This window comes from Octopus bimaculoides, chromosome 9, assembly GCF_046866305.1.
Source record: "Octopus bimaculoides isolate indiv1 chromosome 9, ASM4686630v1, whole genome shotgun sequence".
Taxonomy (NCBI): domain Eukaryota; kingdom Metazoa; phylum Mollusca; class Cephalopoda; order Octopoda; family Octopodidae; genus Octopus; species Octopus bimaculoides.
In genome coordinates, this window is record NC_142936.1 from 23,667,489 (window position 1) to 23,686,543 (window position 19,055).

At 39.1% G+C, this 19,055-nt stretch overlaps 1 protein-coding gene and 1 non-coding gene across 3 annotated transcripts in view; both read left to right on the top strand.

Moving 5' to 3' along the window:
• The window catches only part of LOC106868947 (checkpoint protein HUS1), a 247,580-nt gene that overhangs the window by 74,707 nt on the left and 153,818 nt on the right, over positions 1 to 19,055 (top strand). The window contains exon 9 of one of the 2 annotated variants that reach the window (XR_016243077.1): positions 1 to 7,559. This exon is cut by the window's left edge and continues 25,064 nt beyond it. The exons of the other annotated variant lie outside the window; for it this stretch is intronic. The gene's annotated coding sequence lies outside the window, so the exon portion shown is untranslated. Of the gene's footprint in view, positions 7,560 to 19,055 lie in introns of those variants that run through there. 2 annotated transcript variants of the gene reach the window in all.
• Positions 10,969 to 11,050, top strand: Trnas-gcu (transfer RNA serine (anticodon GCU)). Its single transcript has one exon. It is a non-coding gene; the product is annotated as a tRNA-Ser (tRNA).

Consider the following 19,055-nt stretch of genomic DNA (forward strand, 5'->3'; position numbering starts at 1 on the left):
GTTTTGAACTAGATCCCCTAGTGCATGTGCGATCATTTTCTTTACCTGATGAATATTAGCGGGGGTCCGTATGGCTCTGGTCCATCCACTCCATCTCTCTATAGGGGTCTTCCTAGCCATAGAGGTAATTGTGGGTGGTCTACCTCTTAAACGTCTACTAGGGCAGAAACCTCTAAGGTCGTATCTGTCTAGATATACATCGTCATATGTCAATCTAAGTAGGAGGCCCAGTTCTTCTGTGTTGACATTGCGGAACTCTACTTCGCTCTCGTTGATCATCTCCACGCACTTTTCCACTGCAAAATCCACGTTGATAGATGGGTATAGTGATACCACATCCATGCTACCCACTATACACCCTGTCAGGTTGCAAGTGTTGTTACAGTCGTTGATCCTGCTGAGGAGATCTTTCGCGCTGTCACAGACATCAGGTGACTTCCGGATTATGGGGCGTATGATCATTGAGAGGAAGTAGGAAATCCTGTAGTTGCTAGCGACATTCGCTCCACAGACTGGTCTTGTTGGTGGTCCCACTACAGGATTAGTAGTTACTTTGTGGTCCTTACGGAGCCCATACAGCGTCGGGATATCATTGTTCCAGGCTTGGAAATTGTTGGCTGTGCGCTTCTGGGGTCCAAGAACAATTGTCCACATCATCATGTGGGCATTGAGGACCTTTTCTCTCTCCTCATGCGCCTGTAAAGTTGTTACCTTCATATTGGCGATGTGAGGTTGCATTGCCTGGATATAGTTCGGCAAGCTGTCTATTGACATTCTGCCGGACTTATCTGTGGGAAGGCATACCACTTCTCCATTTTTCGTGCGCTGCATGAGTTTGTGTAGGCCACTTGCGGGTATATTCCCAAGTTGTTGGGCCTCTGTCTCTTAGTGTATAAGTCTAAAATCTGTCTAAGTTTTGTCCTAGCTATAGTGAACTGTGCTTCCATGTGGTCATGAGTATGTTTAGGGATGCAGACTCTTTTGTTAAAGGGTAATGTTGTCGGGTATATCCGGCTCATATTATAAGTTTTGTCACATATGTTGAAGAATTGAGTGTCAAAGAGGTTGGTGTTCATGTTGTTGGCCCCTCTGGGGTTATCTTCTTCATAACTGTTACTACTATTACTCTCGTTACTGCTACCACCGTTCCCCTCGCTACTACTGCCACTACTATTGTCACGATTATTACCACCACCACCATCATCATCATCACTATTATTACTATCACCAACACCACCACTACCACCATCACCACTATCGCTATAGCTACCACCACACCTAGTGTTTTCTGTTTTAAGTCTACTGACTCCCTGCCCAAGTATTCTGTTGCATTCAACTTTATTCTCCCTCTTGACCCCCCATGACCTTACCTTTATCCGTGTTCTTGTGCCTATGGTTATCTGTGTCTGTGTGTCCGTTCCCCCTGTTATTGTTGTTGCTGTTGGTGTTCGTGGGGTTGCGGTTGTTTTTGTTGCTACGGCTGTTGTTGTTGCTGCAGTCACTATTCTTTGTGTTGTTGTTGTTGCTGCTGCTGTGGTTATTGTTGGTATATACATATATATATATATGTATGTAAATAAGAATAAGATCGTTATTTAAAATACCGATCATATCAGGAGGCTAGCATGGGAATAAAAACACTCATAGGTAATAATTATTATTCAAATTATAATTAAGGGTAGCTAAAAGACACCACCATGCTAGATATAGCAGCCAAAACTGAGTGGTTGGTGTTAGGAAGGGCATCCAGCTGTAGAAACTCTGCCAGTCCTCAGTAAAATCGTCCAACCCATGCTAGCATGGAAAGCGGACGTTAAACGATGATGATGATGATGATGATGATATATATATATATATATATATATATATATATATATATATAACGTTGACCACTAACGTGGACATTCAATGTGCAAGAAATAGATCACATCTTCTGTCTATTAAGACCTAAATTGTTCTCAAAACGAAATTTAGCGGAATAACAAAGCGTAAGCGGGCAAGACATTTAAAATTACCGAAAAAAAATCATTATTAAACAGGGACCGGTTTCAAAATTAACAATCTTACCGACTGTCTGTTTCTCTTCAGCCTGATTCGTAATGTAACCATAATCCTCAGAACCGTATACAAAGTTGCCCACCGTCATAGGTGCACGTGTATATGGTTCTGTTAATTACAGCTTAATGGTAAAATTCAAAAGTCTTCGTTTTGGCGCGCTAATTCCAGGAATATGTCTGCAGAAAATATTTACTGCGTCGCATATATCCAGTTTGAGAACTCGGTAATGGTTAATACATTAAAACATAGGGTAAAAAATCATATATTAATATCGATTAATTACCAGGAAGCGAGCACATTTAAAGAATCAGAGATTCAGAAACAGTATCTGCAATCTCAGGGGATTAAAGTATATTTTTATATATAACGTTGACCACTAACGTGGACATTCAATGTGCTATAAATAGAACACATCTTGTATCTATTAAGACCTAAATTGTTCTCAAAACGAAATTTAGCGGAATACCAAAGCGTAAGCGGGCAAGACATTTAAAATAACCGAAAAAAATCATTATTAAACAGGGACCGGTTTCAAAATTAACAATCTTACCGACTGTCTGTTTCTCTTCAGCCTGATTCGTAATGTAACCATAATCCTCAGAACCCTATACAAAGCTGCCCACCGTCATAGGTGCACGTGTATATGGTTCTGTTAATTACAGCTTAATGGTAAAATTCATATATATATATATATATATATACATGTATATATATATACATGTATGTATACATATATACATACACACACGTGTGTGTGTGTGTGTGTGTATATATATATATATATATATATATATATATATATATATATATATATACACATGTACATGTACATGAACGTATATACATACATGTACATATATATGCATATACTCATATATTGTTTGTAAAATTTTTATTATGACCACTATGGATCTAATTTACACAGATGATACAAAAACAAATACAAACAGATGTACAAAATGTATGAGTTCTTTATAATTTAAAAATTTTTTTACGATGGCTGCGTTGATACCTTCTCGTTTCCCAGCGCGAAACTTAGCTCTGACTCGGCATCCTTCATGTTTGCATTGAGGTGACGATACAAGACCGTTCTCGCCGCCGTCACTCTGGATGCGGTGCCAGATTCCATTGCCTCATCTAGACTCCTGACTAAGTCACCCTCTATTCTAGTCCTATCTAAACTTAGCTGATTGCTAAATCTAATGGACTCAAGTCGTATGGCTCTCTTGAGGGCGTGCCACCATCTATTATTAATGATGGTGCCACATAATGCCCTCTGCACTAACTCCTTAATCCGGGTACGAAAAGCTACACAAGTCAAAATAGACTTGTTCATTTTCCAATACCCGGGTCCCTGTCTATGACACTTATCTATATGCACCTCACACGTCACAAGTTTGTGATCCGAGTAAGGCACAATGCAAAAATGTGGACAGCTAAAACTATTCTTATCTCTTTCCTTAACAAATATTCTATCTATATACGATCTGCGTGAGCCGTCGTTATTACTCCACGTCCACTGTGGAACGCTCGGCTCATCCAGTCGGTAACGGTCTACTAGATTAAAGCTCTCTAGTAGACCTTTGAGGCAAGAATTTCCTTTCCTATCAGCGGAGCCTACACTATCAACTCGCGCATCGAGAATAGTGTTGAAGTCCCCTAACAATACTATGGTTTTAGACGTCAATAGAAAGTACTCCAGGTTCCGAAAAAAATCCGACTGCCTGTGTTCGTTAGGAGCGTAGACAGCCACCAACCTGAAGGACTGCTTACTTTCGTGTGTCACATCTAGGACGACCAGCCTACCTTCTGGGTCCAGAAAGACAGTACGTATCTGCAAATCCAAGTTTTTCTTGATGAGGACTGCCACGCCTGCACCTCCCCTCCGGCTCGGAGAAATAAATTTCTCGTAACCATTGAGGAGGGGCGAGAACGCTTCAGGTCCCTTCATCTTGGACTCGGTTATTACAGCCACATCTATTCTATGTGAAATGAGGTCGTGCAGAAAACAAGCCTGTTTCCATTTCGACCCCATTCCACGCACATTTAAACTACCCAACTTAATCATTGAAAAAATAAAGGTAGAAAATGAGGACTTACGGTTGTGAGAGGGAGCATGGCACTTTTTGTTTGCCAACCTCCCCTCCTCCTTCCGTTTCTGCTGGGCTCTTTCACGGGGTTGCCACCGGGCTCTGGTTTGGGGTGGCTGCCGGGCTGACAATCAATCTGCCCTATTTTACGTCGTTGGAGACGTCAATTATTAGTTTGTTTCTAACGTGCTCCTGAAACAGTCTTTCTGCAAAGTCTTCTTCCGAGACCTTTGCATATCTGTATTGAGCGTCCTCTGTGCCGCTCTTGAAATATCTTACCCTTGGGTGGGCTTTGATATACTTCACAACTTTTTCATTTTTTGTGTTTATCGCCACTATTTTTTCGTTTTTTTTAAACCTTTCAATGCAGGTTGAAGGGTGGGGGGCTTGAACCTCTGTCCTATCAGCGTTGTGCCAGCGGGGTAAGGGTGGGAAGTTGTTTTTTTTTCCTCTGTCTGTGCAGAGGTTTTTTTTTTTTGTTTGGGGAGGGGACTCTGGCGCGTGTTGTTTCTTCCTTTTGTTGCTCGCAGTTGGGAACTCCATCTTTTCCGTTTCGTTCTCCACTACGGCAACTATTTTTTCTCTCTCTTGTTCTTTTTCTTGCTGTTTTTTTCCTTCTACCGTGTTTCCACTCTCCACTTCGATGGTGACTGCTTTGCCTTTTTCTTTTTCTTCCTCGTCCGCTTTCGGAGGAGGGGCGTCACTCGTTTTAACGGTGTTTGGCTTTGTTTTTATACAGGCCGAGCGGACGTGACCCTTCTGCCCACACTTGAAACATCTGGGTCGACGTCCCTCCACCGACACGCGGATGGTATGCCCCTCCCCCACAAACACCCTATCAGACAAATTCTCGAATGTGCTGTTCTCAGCTTGGACCAGAATTTCCAGCGTCTGACCTCTCCATCTGGTCGCTTCCTTCCTCTTCATGCTTAGAATATTAATTTTCTCCTCGACGTCGAATATAACCGCTGCTGCCGCCCACATTACGTCGTATCTGAAAGGTATGTCCTCAATGGTCACCCGTGCTGTTCTTTTTCCCATGTAAGTGGGCAGCAACATGATTATATTCTTTTTTTAACGTTTCCGTCGAGACCTCCCTCGCCACTTCAGCCGAGTCGAAGTGCACCTCAACCGTTGCACTTCGTACTCCGCGGTTGACGTGGCGGACCTTTGGCCATATTGGCGCCAGACACCTCTCAACCAGTTCGTTACGAACCTCAGTGATCTTTTTCTCTTTTATATTGTATACCTTGTATACTACTATATTTTCCTTTCGGGCATTGACAGTCTCGGGTGGTGGAATCAATTTGGTTTCACCATCCACCTTTTGAATGTACTTCCTGAACGCGTACAGACTCTCTTTTGCAATTTTCAATTCAATGGTGCTTCCACCAACAGCCTGAGAAAAACTTTGCTTTGGCATACTTTCTCCCTGAATGGAGACTTATACAGTAAGTTTTAACTATTTTTGTAACGCGACTCTCTCTATTTCTATCTCCCCCTCTCATTCTTCCCTCTACTGTTCTTCGCCTCTACCTGTCACTACTTCTCTCTCTCTCTCTCTCTCTTCCCATCTCTTGTTACTCGTCCTTCGCCTCTCACCGTTACTACTACTATCTCTCTCTCTACCTCTCGTTGCTCACTTTTATTCTACTTCCTCCACTCCTTTTCCCTCTGCTACTCTTTCTCTTCACACAGCCTTGGTCACGTGTGTGCGGTTGCTATTTCTTTTCGTTCTTGGACTCACCAAGCTTGCACGTACTTCTTTGCCCCTCCTGTACGTGCTTCACAGCGTTCAATACATACACACTTCGCGTCTGGCTGTACAGCCTTTTTGTTCGTTTATTTCACCGTTTCGTTTTCCTGTCTTGTTTTCCGTCCGCCACTACCCTCCACGAAAACAATTTACTTTGTGTTCGTGGGAAGAACCATTTTAACGATGCGTACTGCCTTAATTCTTCGAAACGCCGGAGTTTTAATGGTGGCAGCTGATGAAGGGGATGTTTCTATGTGGCCTGCTTGTTTGTTGCACCTTGTTTACCATTTTTGCCCTTGTTCTTTTGCCACGTCATGTACCCAGTTATGTATCTATATGTACATGTGGATGAACGTATATACATACATGTACATATATATGCATATACTCATATATTGTTATATATATATATATATATATATATATATATATATATATATATATGCACATACACGGAGTAGATGAAACAGGAACAACTGACGAAGGGGTATACTCTTTAGGTTGCATGTCTCGTTTCTCTGTTGTTCGTTGTTCGAAAAAAATAGTTCGTTTTCTATGTTTTCATTTCTCATTGTGTTTAACATTTTTTGATGTCCTGTACCCATATATGCATGTATATATACATATATATATGTAGGTATGTACATATATGTATGGATATATGCATATATTTATATATTATTTATATTATTATATATATAGATATACACGTGTGTGTGTGTGTGTGTGTATATATGTGTGTGTGTGTGTGTATATATATGTGTGTGTGTGTATATATATGTGTGTGTGTGTGTGTGTGTGTGTGTGTATGTGTACATACATACACGTGTATGTGTGTCTGTATATGTGCATATACAAACATACACTTGTGTGTGTGTGTGTGTGTATATATATATGTGTATGTTTATATATATATATGTATATATACACTGGTATATACGTTTATGATTTAGTTTTTTGTTTGTTTGATTTACTGTTTTGCCTGTATATATATATGTGTACAAATATGCACACACGTCTGTGACAAACTGGTGTCCTGCCCAGGTTGAGTGGAATATACACTCTGCAGACCCCAAGACCCCAGCCTTATCAGCCTTCTTGGAAAGAAACTTCTCTCCTTTTGATATTTATACACACACATATATGTATGTTTGTATGTGTATATACATATATGTATGTATACATACATACGTACACGTGTGTGTATGTATATGTATATATACATACATGTGTGTGTGTATATATATATATATATATATATATATATATATATATACATGGATGTGTATATATATATATATACATGGATGTGTATATATATATATATACATGGATGTGTATATATATATATACACACATGGATGTGTATGTATGTATGTGTATATATATGTATACACATACATGCACATACATATTTATGATTTACTTCTTTTTGTTTTTGGAGAAAGAAGCAACTACTAATGTAAATTATGAAATGAAAAAAAAATCCTTTCATTTATATATCTGTTGATATATGGCTTCTTTGTCAGGAGGTAACAAAAAATAGTCATAGCCAAAAAATCACTGCAATTGTGTTTTATTGTTTTTCATTTTTGTTTGGTATTTGTATCATTGTACTTCTGATATTCATTAAAAAGTTTTTAGAAAAAATCATATTTGTTGAGTTGTGTTTCTTTTTGTGATAATTAGGGTAATGTCCACCTATAAATGATCAACATCAACTGTACCCACCTCTTCACGATGTGACCATTAGAGGGCACTGACCCGCTTTTCCTCTTTCACATCATCATTGTGATTTCGAGAATAAATTTAGTCCTTCCTACACTTGAAGATGACATATCACTTAAGTGAAAGTGATTTTGAATTTGTCTGCCAAATCACCATTTCTCAACAAATCTTTCCAAGAATTTACACACTGACAAACCTCAAACATTTATATAGATATAAGATCAGGGGTCGGCAAATTTATATCATTGATCTCTTCATGGAATTGTTGAGGTCTTATTGATCCCCCATCATGTAATTTTTTGAAGATAAAATTAAAATATGTGATTAATAAAAAAAATTCTTCACTTAAAAAACAAAATTCCTTCATTCTTTTGTGCTATTACCACTTTTTTAAATGAGAAATTTACTGCAAATGCTCGAAGAAATTGATAAAATCAATCGTATTATATATTCGAAGTGGAGGCGCAATGGCCCAGTGGTTAGGGCAGTGGACTTGCGTTCATAGGATCGCGGTTTCGATTCCCAGACCTGGCGTTGTGAGTGTTTATTGAGCGAAAACACTTAAAGCTCCATGAGGCTCCGGCAGGGGATGGTGGCGAACCCTGTTGTACTCTTTCACCACAACATTCTCTCACTCTTACTTCCTGTTTCTGTTGTGCCTGTAATTCAAAGGGCCAGCCTTGTCACACTGTGTCACGCTGAATATCCCCGAGAACTACGTTAAGGGTACACGTGTCTGTGGAGTGCTCAGCCACTTGCACGTTATTTTCACGAGCAGGCTGTTCCGTTGATCGAATCAACTGGAACCCTCGACGTCGTAAGCGACGGAGCGTCAACAACATATAGCCGAAATATTTAATGTAAAATATGTGTTTGGTAGAAGCTAGTTATTGTGTTTATGTATGACTGGAAATTAGTTTTATCTTTAAATTACCAGGCTTTTGCAGAATTAGTTTGCTAATAATTCAGCACTCGTAATGCTCCAAATTGTTGTAGGTGTTTATTGACCCATTGGATAAGTTTTGGGTGTTTAACCCACTCACTTCTTCAATGGTATCTATTGATCACTTTACTAATCCCTGATATAGATAAATGGCAAAAGTGCAACCATACCATTTTTGGAGAAAAGGAATTGAGAAAAAAAAATTTCACTACAGAAAAATAAGCAAAAAAAAAAAAAAAAAAAATTTTAATAACAATAGAAATAACGGCTTCATTATTAAAATTAATGAAAAAGTCATTGCATTAGTCATTAAGATTTTAAATATAGTTTACAACTTCAGTAAAAAAAGAAACCGATTGTTACCGAACACTCTGGATGAAATAGAACTCCAAATTTAGAATGGAATAAATTTAAGAAATTGCTTGCATACCAAATCTATTGAATAATGAAATTTTTTTTTATAAAACAAGCTGACCCCGTGATAGTTGAGTTTAATTTGAAACAACCACCTGGTAGTAAATATCAATATAGCATATAGATGTTTTATTTATAAGTCATATCATCAATATTATATAATGTCCAACCAATGCTAGCATGGAAAGCGGGCGTTAACGATGATGATGATGACGACGACATTACGTGTCATCGTATTCCTTTATTCTTTCACTTCTTTCAGTTATTTGGGTATTAAGATAGTAGCCAAAGGCGGCGAGCTGGCAGAATCGTTAGCACGTCGGGCGAAAGACTTAGCGGTATTTCGTCTGCTGTGACGTTCTGAGTTCAAATTCCGCCGAGGTCGACTTTGCCTTTCATCCTTTCGGGGTCGATAAATTAAGTGCCAGTTACGCACTGGGGTCGATCTAATCGACTTAATCCCTTTGTCTGTCTTTGTTTGCCCCTCTATGTTTAGCCCCTTGTGGGTAAAAAAAAAAAAAAAAAAAAAAAAAAAAGATAGTAGCCAACTATGCCGAAATTCATGTCAGAAATCGAGGATGTTGGGAGTAAAAAACGCTGATTGTGGCTGATGGATGGAAACATGAAGCGAGAAACCGAAGTGTTGATTATAGCCGCTCAGGGACCAGTCATTAGGACGACTTTGATAAAGGTAATTCTTCTTTCTCTCAGATTCTGTGAGGAAGATGAAATTATCAAGCATCTCTTGAGTGAATGCAGTTGCTAGCACAAAAAAAAAAAAAGAATAAATAAGTGCAGGCATAATTTTGTAGGTAAAAGAGTGTATTGGGATGTTAACCGAATGTGTGAATTCAAAGTAATAAAGTGGTTTGAACACGAATCAGAGGCTGTAATAGAGAATAAGAATTACATGATTTTATGGGCTTCACCCATAATGACTGACTATATTATCAAGGCAAAAAGACCAGACACCGTTGTGTAAGACCATAGACTTTACAGTACCATGACAACAGAGTGGATACCAAATTTGAAAAGATCGAGAAATATCAGGACCTAGCCACAGAGAGAGAGAGTGTAGAAGAACTTGACAATTATTCCCGTGGTGATTGGTGCACTTGGCACAACAACCAGACTGCTACTTAAAAGCCTGAAGGATATTGGAATTGAGATTCGCATTGTCAACCTGCAGAAAGATACAACACTATTCTGCTAGAATCCTGAGGAAGATTCTCGAGACATGAAGTGATTTGTCACCAAACCTCAAGAGAACATCTTTTCTAAATAATGTAATATGTGGTAATAATAATAATAATAATAATAATCCTTTCTACTATAGGCACAAGACCTGAAATGGTGGTGGTGGTGGGAGGAGGATAATCGATTACATCGACCTCACTATGCAAACTGGTACTTAACTTATCAATTCCGAAAGGATGAAAGGCAAAGTCGACTTCGGCGGAATTTGAACTCAGAAGGTAAAGACGGACGAAATACTGCAAAGCATTTTGTCCGGCGTGTTAACGATTCTGCCAGCTCACCGCCTTAATAATAATAAAAATAAAATTAATAATAATGTGGAAATTATTACCGTAATAAAATGTTTAAATTATTCTTACATATTTGAGGAGAATAGTAGGACTTATATATATATTTTCTTAATATTCTATTATTATTATTATTGTCTTTTGCTAAAATTTCAGACAATAATCTTTTCTAGGCACAAGGCCTGAAATTTATGGGGAGGGGGCCAGTCGATTAGATCAACTGTACGCAACTGTTACTTAATTTAATCGACCCCGAAAGGATGAAAGGCAAAGTCGACCTCGGCGGAATTTGAACTCAGAACGTAAGGACAGACGAAATACCGTTAAGCATTTTGCCCGGCGCGCTAACGTTTCTGCCAGGTCGCAGCCTTAAAAATTTCAGACTCTTATTGATTTCAGAATCTTTATACAGAACTTGTGGTTAAAAATTAAGCAGACCAGGTGGCCGAGTGGTTGAGGCGATGGACTGCTAATCCATTGGGGTCTCCCCGCGTGAGTTCGAATCTCATCCTCGTCGATTAGCTTTTTTTTTTAAAGGCGGTGCTCCAGCATGGCCACAGTCAAATGACTGAAACAAGTAAAAAAGTAATTCAGCGAACTGGTTGTTAAAATTTTGGCATCTCATCGGCAACAATATGCAAAATGTTACTTAATGATCAAAACCTAAAGTTAGTTAGTTAACATGGCAAATAGTAACTGCAAAAAATTGCATCGTGCAAGTAGCACCCACACAGCTTACATGAACTACTCTATTTTTCAGCAACGGCTCAGTAAACTGCTTTGTACCAATAATGAAGACTGAAATAATTTACGAGACACCCAGCTATGTATCTGTAAACTCATTGAATTATACATCTTTGATTGCAAATACAATTCTGAAGCGTTTGTTTTTCGAGTTGATGTTATTTCTCTCGACTAAAAATAATATTTAGGTTTACGTGAGGGCTTCTTTTAGAGTCGTTATACGAACCCCAGATATATATTTAAATTCGTATGTTAAGAACACAGCAACTATTTCAAGTTATATATTGCAATTAAAAGAAAAGTATATTTTAAAATCTTTTAAAACAACATTCTAAACAGAAAGCGATGTTAATGAGCAAGCGTCATCATGAAAATAATTCTAACTCAATAAATTATACCCCCCCCCCCCAAAAAAAAACGAACTAAATTAATCTGTCTGTTATATATCGTTGCACTATCAAAAGTTTACCAAGCGGGAAACGAAGAAGCCAATCAGAAGCGATCTGAACGTCAGACGAGATGTGGTATCTGCTTCGGATCTTTGCGTTCTAAGTTCACATTTCGCCGAGGTGTGATAGAGGTCGCAATTGATTCAGACAATTGACTAATATGGAGCATAGGCTTATAACCAACAGCTACAATGGGAGGTTGAAGCTTCATCCAGCTGTAGATCATACGGCTGAATAGAATAGTTAAACGGTTTAACGGAATGGTAAGGAATATCGAATGAGTATACTCGGACGTATCCTTTATTCGTTACGGGGTTCAAGAATCAATGGTTTGTTTCATTACCATTTGTGTTGTTTCTTAGAAGTACCTTTTGCGTAACATTAGACACCAGAGAGAAAAAACGCGATCACACCGGCCTCTATGTAGTCGCCTGACTTGCTAGAAATAGCAGCCAAGTTTCCTTCAAATTACTCCTTACCATCTTAAAAAAAGCGGGCACATTGAATAATGTGATTCTAGGAATACTGCGTTTGAAGAACGATCTCGTTACAGTTGGTATGTCGTTTGATCATAGGACTGTACAATCAGAGCTAAGCTGAGATTAAATAATGTCAGAAGCAACCATTTGAGAGAGTTAGTAAGTGGTTAATCTAATGCTAGAAGTAGCAGCAAAATCTCAAAACGCACCATACCGACTTAAAAAAGAAATATTACATTGGTCAATGTAGTCCAAGATATACAAGGAAATGGGACGGTCACGGTAGATTGACATTTATCATAAGTCTCCTCGATAAGAGTTGACCTGGGTCTTAGCACCCTCCTCTTCGTCATCGTCATTACCTACAACAATAACAACGACTGTTCCTTGAGGTCCCTTGTGATTTTGAAAAAAAAAAAAAAAGGATTTAGTCTGTTGGGTTTTGTATAATACCTTTCAAAAGGAAAATTGAATTTATCATTGATTAACTTTTGCCAGCCATACGTTTACTGAAAGAAACCAGAAAAAAAGATTGTCTTATAGAAAACATAGAAATTATTTGAAAATAAGTTGCTGCGGACTTTGTTTGTTGCCAGAGACAGTGTTGAATACTAACTTTTGTGAAAGAAAAGAACTTTCTTTTGGCAAAATACCGAATAAATTTACATCAATATAAAAGATATATTTTTAGATCAATATGTCTAATGGCAGTTTACCAAAATACAAATACCGACAATAATGTAAAAACACAAAACAAAACAAAAAACAACAGGAGAACCCCGCCCATGCAAAGAAAACTAAAAATAAAACTTAAAACATCAATTTTATGAACGTTCCAATGATTTGTTTGCATTTTATTTCTAAGAGCCAACTATCTTACGTCACCAAATTATATCTGTTGAGAGACGAAGACAATGGGTAGAAACAGAGAGAATTGTGAGATGTTTTGCAGTGTTATATCAATGTCTTGAGAGCAAATATTGTTTTGTTTTATTTTTCCATGTTGATGTTGATATGGGTTCTACGATCCTACTTCATTGCGGTCTTCAAACGTATCTAATTCCATTCACATCTAAGATTCTCCCCGCTCATCAGTGCTTATTATTTATATCACTTCTGTGAAAATGAAATATAAATTTGACTTTGGCTGATCGCAATTTGAATTCATTAAAAAAAATACCACGAGATCCTGATACGTTCCAAGCCAGTGTCTGCAATCAAGTTGTCGACGTAAGTGTGACGACGTTTTCTTCTCTTACATCACCATGAAGAGGGTTCCAAAAGACTAATTTGGATGCTTTCAGTTCAGAGTGATGCACCAAATAGTCGCCGCCGTCTTTGCCTGATATTCTGACCAACCTTCGGCAGAACCCGTTTGATAATTTCTGTGTCAGTGTCCATGTTTCACTGCCATATAATAGCACTGATTCGATAGTTGCAATGAACAACTTGGTTTTGATTGTGAATAGCAAAATCGTTAAAGCTTTACAGTATCTAATGAAACTCAACGTTCTGTGTCCAAATTCCGTCGAAGACAACTTTACCTTTCTTCCCATCCTGGAGTTGATAAAATGTAGCAACGGAATTGATGTAATCGACGAACCACCCTTCCCTTAAAACTGCTACTTTGTGCCTAAATGAGAAACATTATTATCAACACTTTTGCCTTTCTCTCTTTCAGAATTGATAAATAAAGAAATAGTCAGGAGACTTAGATTAGCGGAATTGTTAGAACGTCAGACGAGATATCTTGTGGTGTCGGTTTTGGTTCTTTTCGTTCTGAGTTCGAATTTCGCCTAGGTGTGATAGAGAGGGAGCAGTTGATTCAAACAATTGGCTAGTATGGGACATAGGCTTACAACTAACAGCTGCAATGGAATGTTGAGTCTTCATCCAGCCGTAGGTTTGCACGGCTGAATAGGATCGTTAGCGCGCCGAATAAAATACTTAGTATTTCTTCTGGATCTTTACGTTCTGAGTTCAAATCTCACCGAGATCAAGTTTGACCCTAATCCTTCCGTGGTCAATAAAATAAAGAACTAATCAAGTGCAGGGGTCGATATAATCCAGTCCCCTCGCCTCAAAATTACCTGACTTGTGACAAAATTTGAAACACTTATTAACTGTTACGGCACTGAAAACTGAGTCTTTGAATTCTTTTGTGCTACATTTCAGGCAATGTCTTCAGTTAATTCCTCACCCGAAGTTTTCTTTAACAGTTGTTATGATTTACTGTCTGGTTGGTCTTGATCGAAGATGTTTCAACTGTGACCATCCTGTCTTTTTATGGGTGACTACGGTTACATTGGCTAACGTGTCCTTCATTTATCAAGTCAGTAGCACGTGAATTAAGTTAGATTGAGATACTTTATCTTGCCTGTGGGTCGAACGGACACGTAGAGATGTTCTCATGGGATCGCTTTTAGATAACTGTCTTTAGGTCTTGTAGAGCAAAATAATACAATTTCTTCGTTGATCAAGATGTATTTCAAATGAGAAAAGTCAACTAACTAGTACCTGCAGTAACCTGAAAATAATTCTGTCGACTACATTTCACCTCAACCCATGAAATGTGCCTTTGGGTCTACTGTAACGAAATCAATAAAATAATGTAGTTCGGAAATAAAACGTTAGGCTGTTTAATTTTATCCCTCTTGATTTCAAGTTCAAAATCCTGCTTGAACTATCCTTCAGCTGTCAATAAAATACTGAAGTGCAGAAAGGTGTACTGTTGCACAATGCAATCATAGGTCTCAAAAGAACAGCGTCGATGAAGCGCCTGTCAGACTCAGCTGACACATGCTCAATGTGCTTATGGGCAAAGAGAAACGATATCTGGAGCTGAAATAGAATACTCTAAGCCGTTAAGCAGTTGGAAAATAGAAGGAAATAGATCCACAGTGCAAATTCTCTCGGTGGTCTTCGTGGCCGAACGGTAGGCACAACAGCACAAGGAAATAAGATTACCCGAAAGTAAAGGCAGCATTTCAAAAACACGGCTCCCTTAGTGTCAAGAAGTAACAGACCGAAACACTTGCTTGATAGGAGTTTTCCCTCTGAAAATTTCTCCTGTTGTCTACTTGTTACATATCGAGTTTCCACTTACTACTGGTATGGCGGTTAGAATCTTTGACAATGCTCTTCAACAAACAAACCTGAGCTCAATATAGTATGTTGTTGTTTAACCGTAAATTAGACATCATTGAGCAAACTTATAAAGTAAAGCCACTCTAACGGTGACCATCTCGCTTTTTCCTCGAGTATTTTATGCTGAGGACTATATTATCCAACTTGTTGAATAAAACATCATGCGATTTTTACCCCGATTTTCTATACTCTGGGTTCAAATTTCGCCGAGATCAACTTTACCTTTCATCCTTTCGGGGTCGACAAAAAAGTACCGATCGAAGGCGAAGCATTGGTGGAACTGTAAGAGGGTGGGGCCAGATGCATTTTGCTTCTTTACGTTTGAGACGACACTGGTGCCAAGCTGTGTCTGCCCTAGTTGGCAGTCATTCTCTTGGATAACATCGATAATACAGAGAGGGGAAGACTTACATGCATGGACAACGGTCTTTCTTCTACAAAAAGAAAAAAAGATAAAAATAATGAAAACAATGCCCCGGCCTGTAGATACATGGTCAACTCTGAACGACTGAGACTGTCTCCCATCCTCTGCATACATATGCATCTTCGTCTATATCCAAATAACAAAGAAACCAGTTGCTTGACAGCCAATGATTCATTCATCAACACTCTACGACCATTAGCATCCCAAATAGATTGTTTCCTCTAATCAGAGGATGTAAAATTCTGCTGTATCTTATCAATTTCTCTCCTGTCATGAAGACTTCCCATCTGACCCTACCATATTAATTAGTTTATATTATGTCTTCTTCCGTTTCGGCGTCTGTTCATGTTATTATCTCTCCGTTAGTTGTGATACCAAAAGAAACGTCGGCTTGGAATTAACTGTCCATGTCTCATGGGAGAAGGAAAGAGTAGTTTTAGCATTCATTTTTTAGGATTCTGAAAAATATAGAATTCACTTCCCCCAAATTAAAACTTGTTTTACATTTCGTCCCCCATATCTTCGGTATACTTCCCTTTTCTATGAGGTATGAGTGAAGGCACATGACCTAGTGGTTAGGGTGTTGCACTCACGACCTTACGAATGTGGTTCTGATTTTCAGACTGGATGGTGCGTTATGTTATTGAGCGAAACCCTTCAAGTCCACTCAGCTGTGAATGAATTACCCTGTGATGGACTGTCGTCCCATTCAGAGTAAATATGATCTCGGTCACTCATAGGCCATGGAAACCCAGTAATCGGTCTGATTAGTTTTAGAGCTCAAGACAGAACCAACCTAATAACTTATGAGGTATGAGACATCTAATTCGAAAATGCGATAAGAATTAGTTATACTTTCTTTTGCTTGTTTCAGTCATTTGACTACGGCCATGCTGGAGCACCGCCTCGAGGGGTTTTTAGTCGAACAAATCGACCCCAGGACTTATTTTTTAAGCCTAGTACTTATTCGGTCAGCCTCTATTGCTGAATCGCTAAGTTACGGGGGCGTGAACACACCAACACCGGTCGTCAAGCGGTGATGGGGGACAAACACACACATACATATACGACGGGCTTCTTTCAGTTTCCATCTACCAAATCCACTCACGGGGCTTTGGATGGCCTGAGGCTACAGTAGAAAACACTTGTCCAAGGTGCTACGCAGTTCGACTGAACCCGGAACCGTGTGGCTGGGAAACAAACTTCTTACTACACAGCCACGCCTGTGCCTACTGTATATTTTTTCTTTCTACGTCACTATGCCAACAAGCGATTCCATTCCTAGTGACTTCCCTGACAGCATCATATCCTTTTCATGGAAGTTTCTTTGGTTTCCGATTGCCATCCATTAAGTATTTTATTTTTAGAAACCTCTGGCTGAGATTCGAACTCTACTTCTCTGATTTTCCAAGTTTACCGTTAAAGTTATTCACACATAAACGAATATAGTTTGACCAATCAGCATTGGTTGAATTATGGCTTAAGCAGCAACTTCGGAAGAAGTGAGCGAGTTGCCCCGCCAAATGGATTCTAGAATGTTCTGGGCTAACAGTTAATTAAAGATGCGAGAATTAGAGCAGAACTAAGCCAGGTTTATACGGATCAAGTTGCTTTTACGGATAATGTATTTTTTTTGGTAGTTTCTCGCCTCTCTCATCAATTCTCCAGGTTAATTCAATAGACTTATTTCAGGATTTGCACAAGTCAGTCGTTTTTCTCGTCTGCTCTCTGAACTTGCTTATCCTTTCCTTTATTCGCAGGTCTTAACTAGAAGTGTCATTCAACAACTATACATTATATGCAATGATTCATGTTATGTAGCATTTACACAATATTAATTTATTGAATGTAAGATATATGTGCACTTTAAATGTATTCTATGAGATATGGACCGTGGGACGTGGATTGAAGCTGTCGTCCATGAGATACAGATGGACTATAGGTGTAATCCGTGAGGTAAGGAACCTGTGATGTTGATTGTCAGGTGCAAAAATGAGGTAAGGACTCTTCTGCACTCTCCCGAAATGCCCAGATTTCATACTCAAAGTATGAGCTGCAAGTCCTCGACTCCCAACTCCACAGGTAATCACATTGTTCTCCACCCATTCATCCGACAGTTTTCCGCCAATTCCTGATACTTGGTTCTCTTTCTGTCTTGAATTTCTTCCATCCTCTTCTCCAGTGGCACAGTTAACTCCAGAAAGACTAGCTGCCTTGTTGCACTGAAAACTATGATGTAGACTGAGATATCGACTGAGAGATATTGAAGGTAAGATGTGAAATATGGACTGAGATATATCTCAGTCCATATTTCACATCTTGCATTCTGTTGGAAGTAGGATCTGGATGCAAGTGGAGACTGCTATACAGATAGATGTGAACTCCAAGCAAATAAAGACAGGAAATATGTAATAATGTTGACTCACAAGAGCTCATCCGTCCTTTCACAGGATCCACAGAGTGCCTACAACACACATCTTCACCTGGCAAACCAGCCGGTTCAGTTGCTGGTCGCCCGACCATGCAACAAGTAGTATTGGATTACATGATACTCGTAGCAGGGTTTTCCTACACGCACATGCACACTCACACACTGAGATATGCATTGGTAGATTCGTTAATGCGTGGACAAAATACAGGATGTGACAAAGACTCCTCCTACATTGTTGAAAAACAATTCAATACCCAAGCCATGATAATAACAGAAAAAACCCATCTCAAAACCACAAAACATTAACTACATCAGGATAACCACTGGCCTAACTTTACTTGAGCTGCACCAATGGCTGCATAAAATATGGGAGTTTTTTCTGCCGCAACCTGCACCGCGCTTTATTTTATTTCCAGCTCAGCGTTAGTTACGTTCTAAGTTGAAATACCGTCGAGGTTTCAACTTCGCTTTTCCTCCTTCAGGGTTCGATAAAGGAAAGTATCTACCGATAACTGGTGTATGTTTGTGTCCATTTAGACCTATGCTACATATGAATGGAACTATAACAGAAGAAATATAAGTCGGGTTTGTGGTTAGAGAGAAACAGCTAGCAAACAGTTGCGCGCGCACACACGCACACACGCACACACACACACACACACACACACACACACACACACACACACACACACACACACAGGTAAATGTAGAGATAATAATCCTTTCTACTATAGGCACAAGGCTTAAAACTTTAGGGGAGGGGGCTAGTCGATTTCATCGATCCAAGTGCGCCACTGGTACTTATTTTACCGACCTCGAAGGATGGGAAGCAAAGTCGACCTCAACAT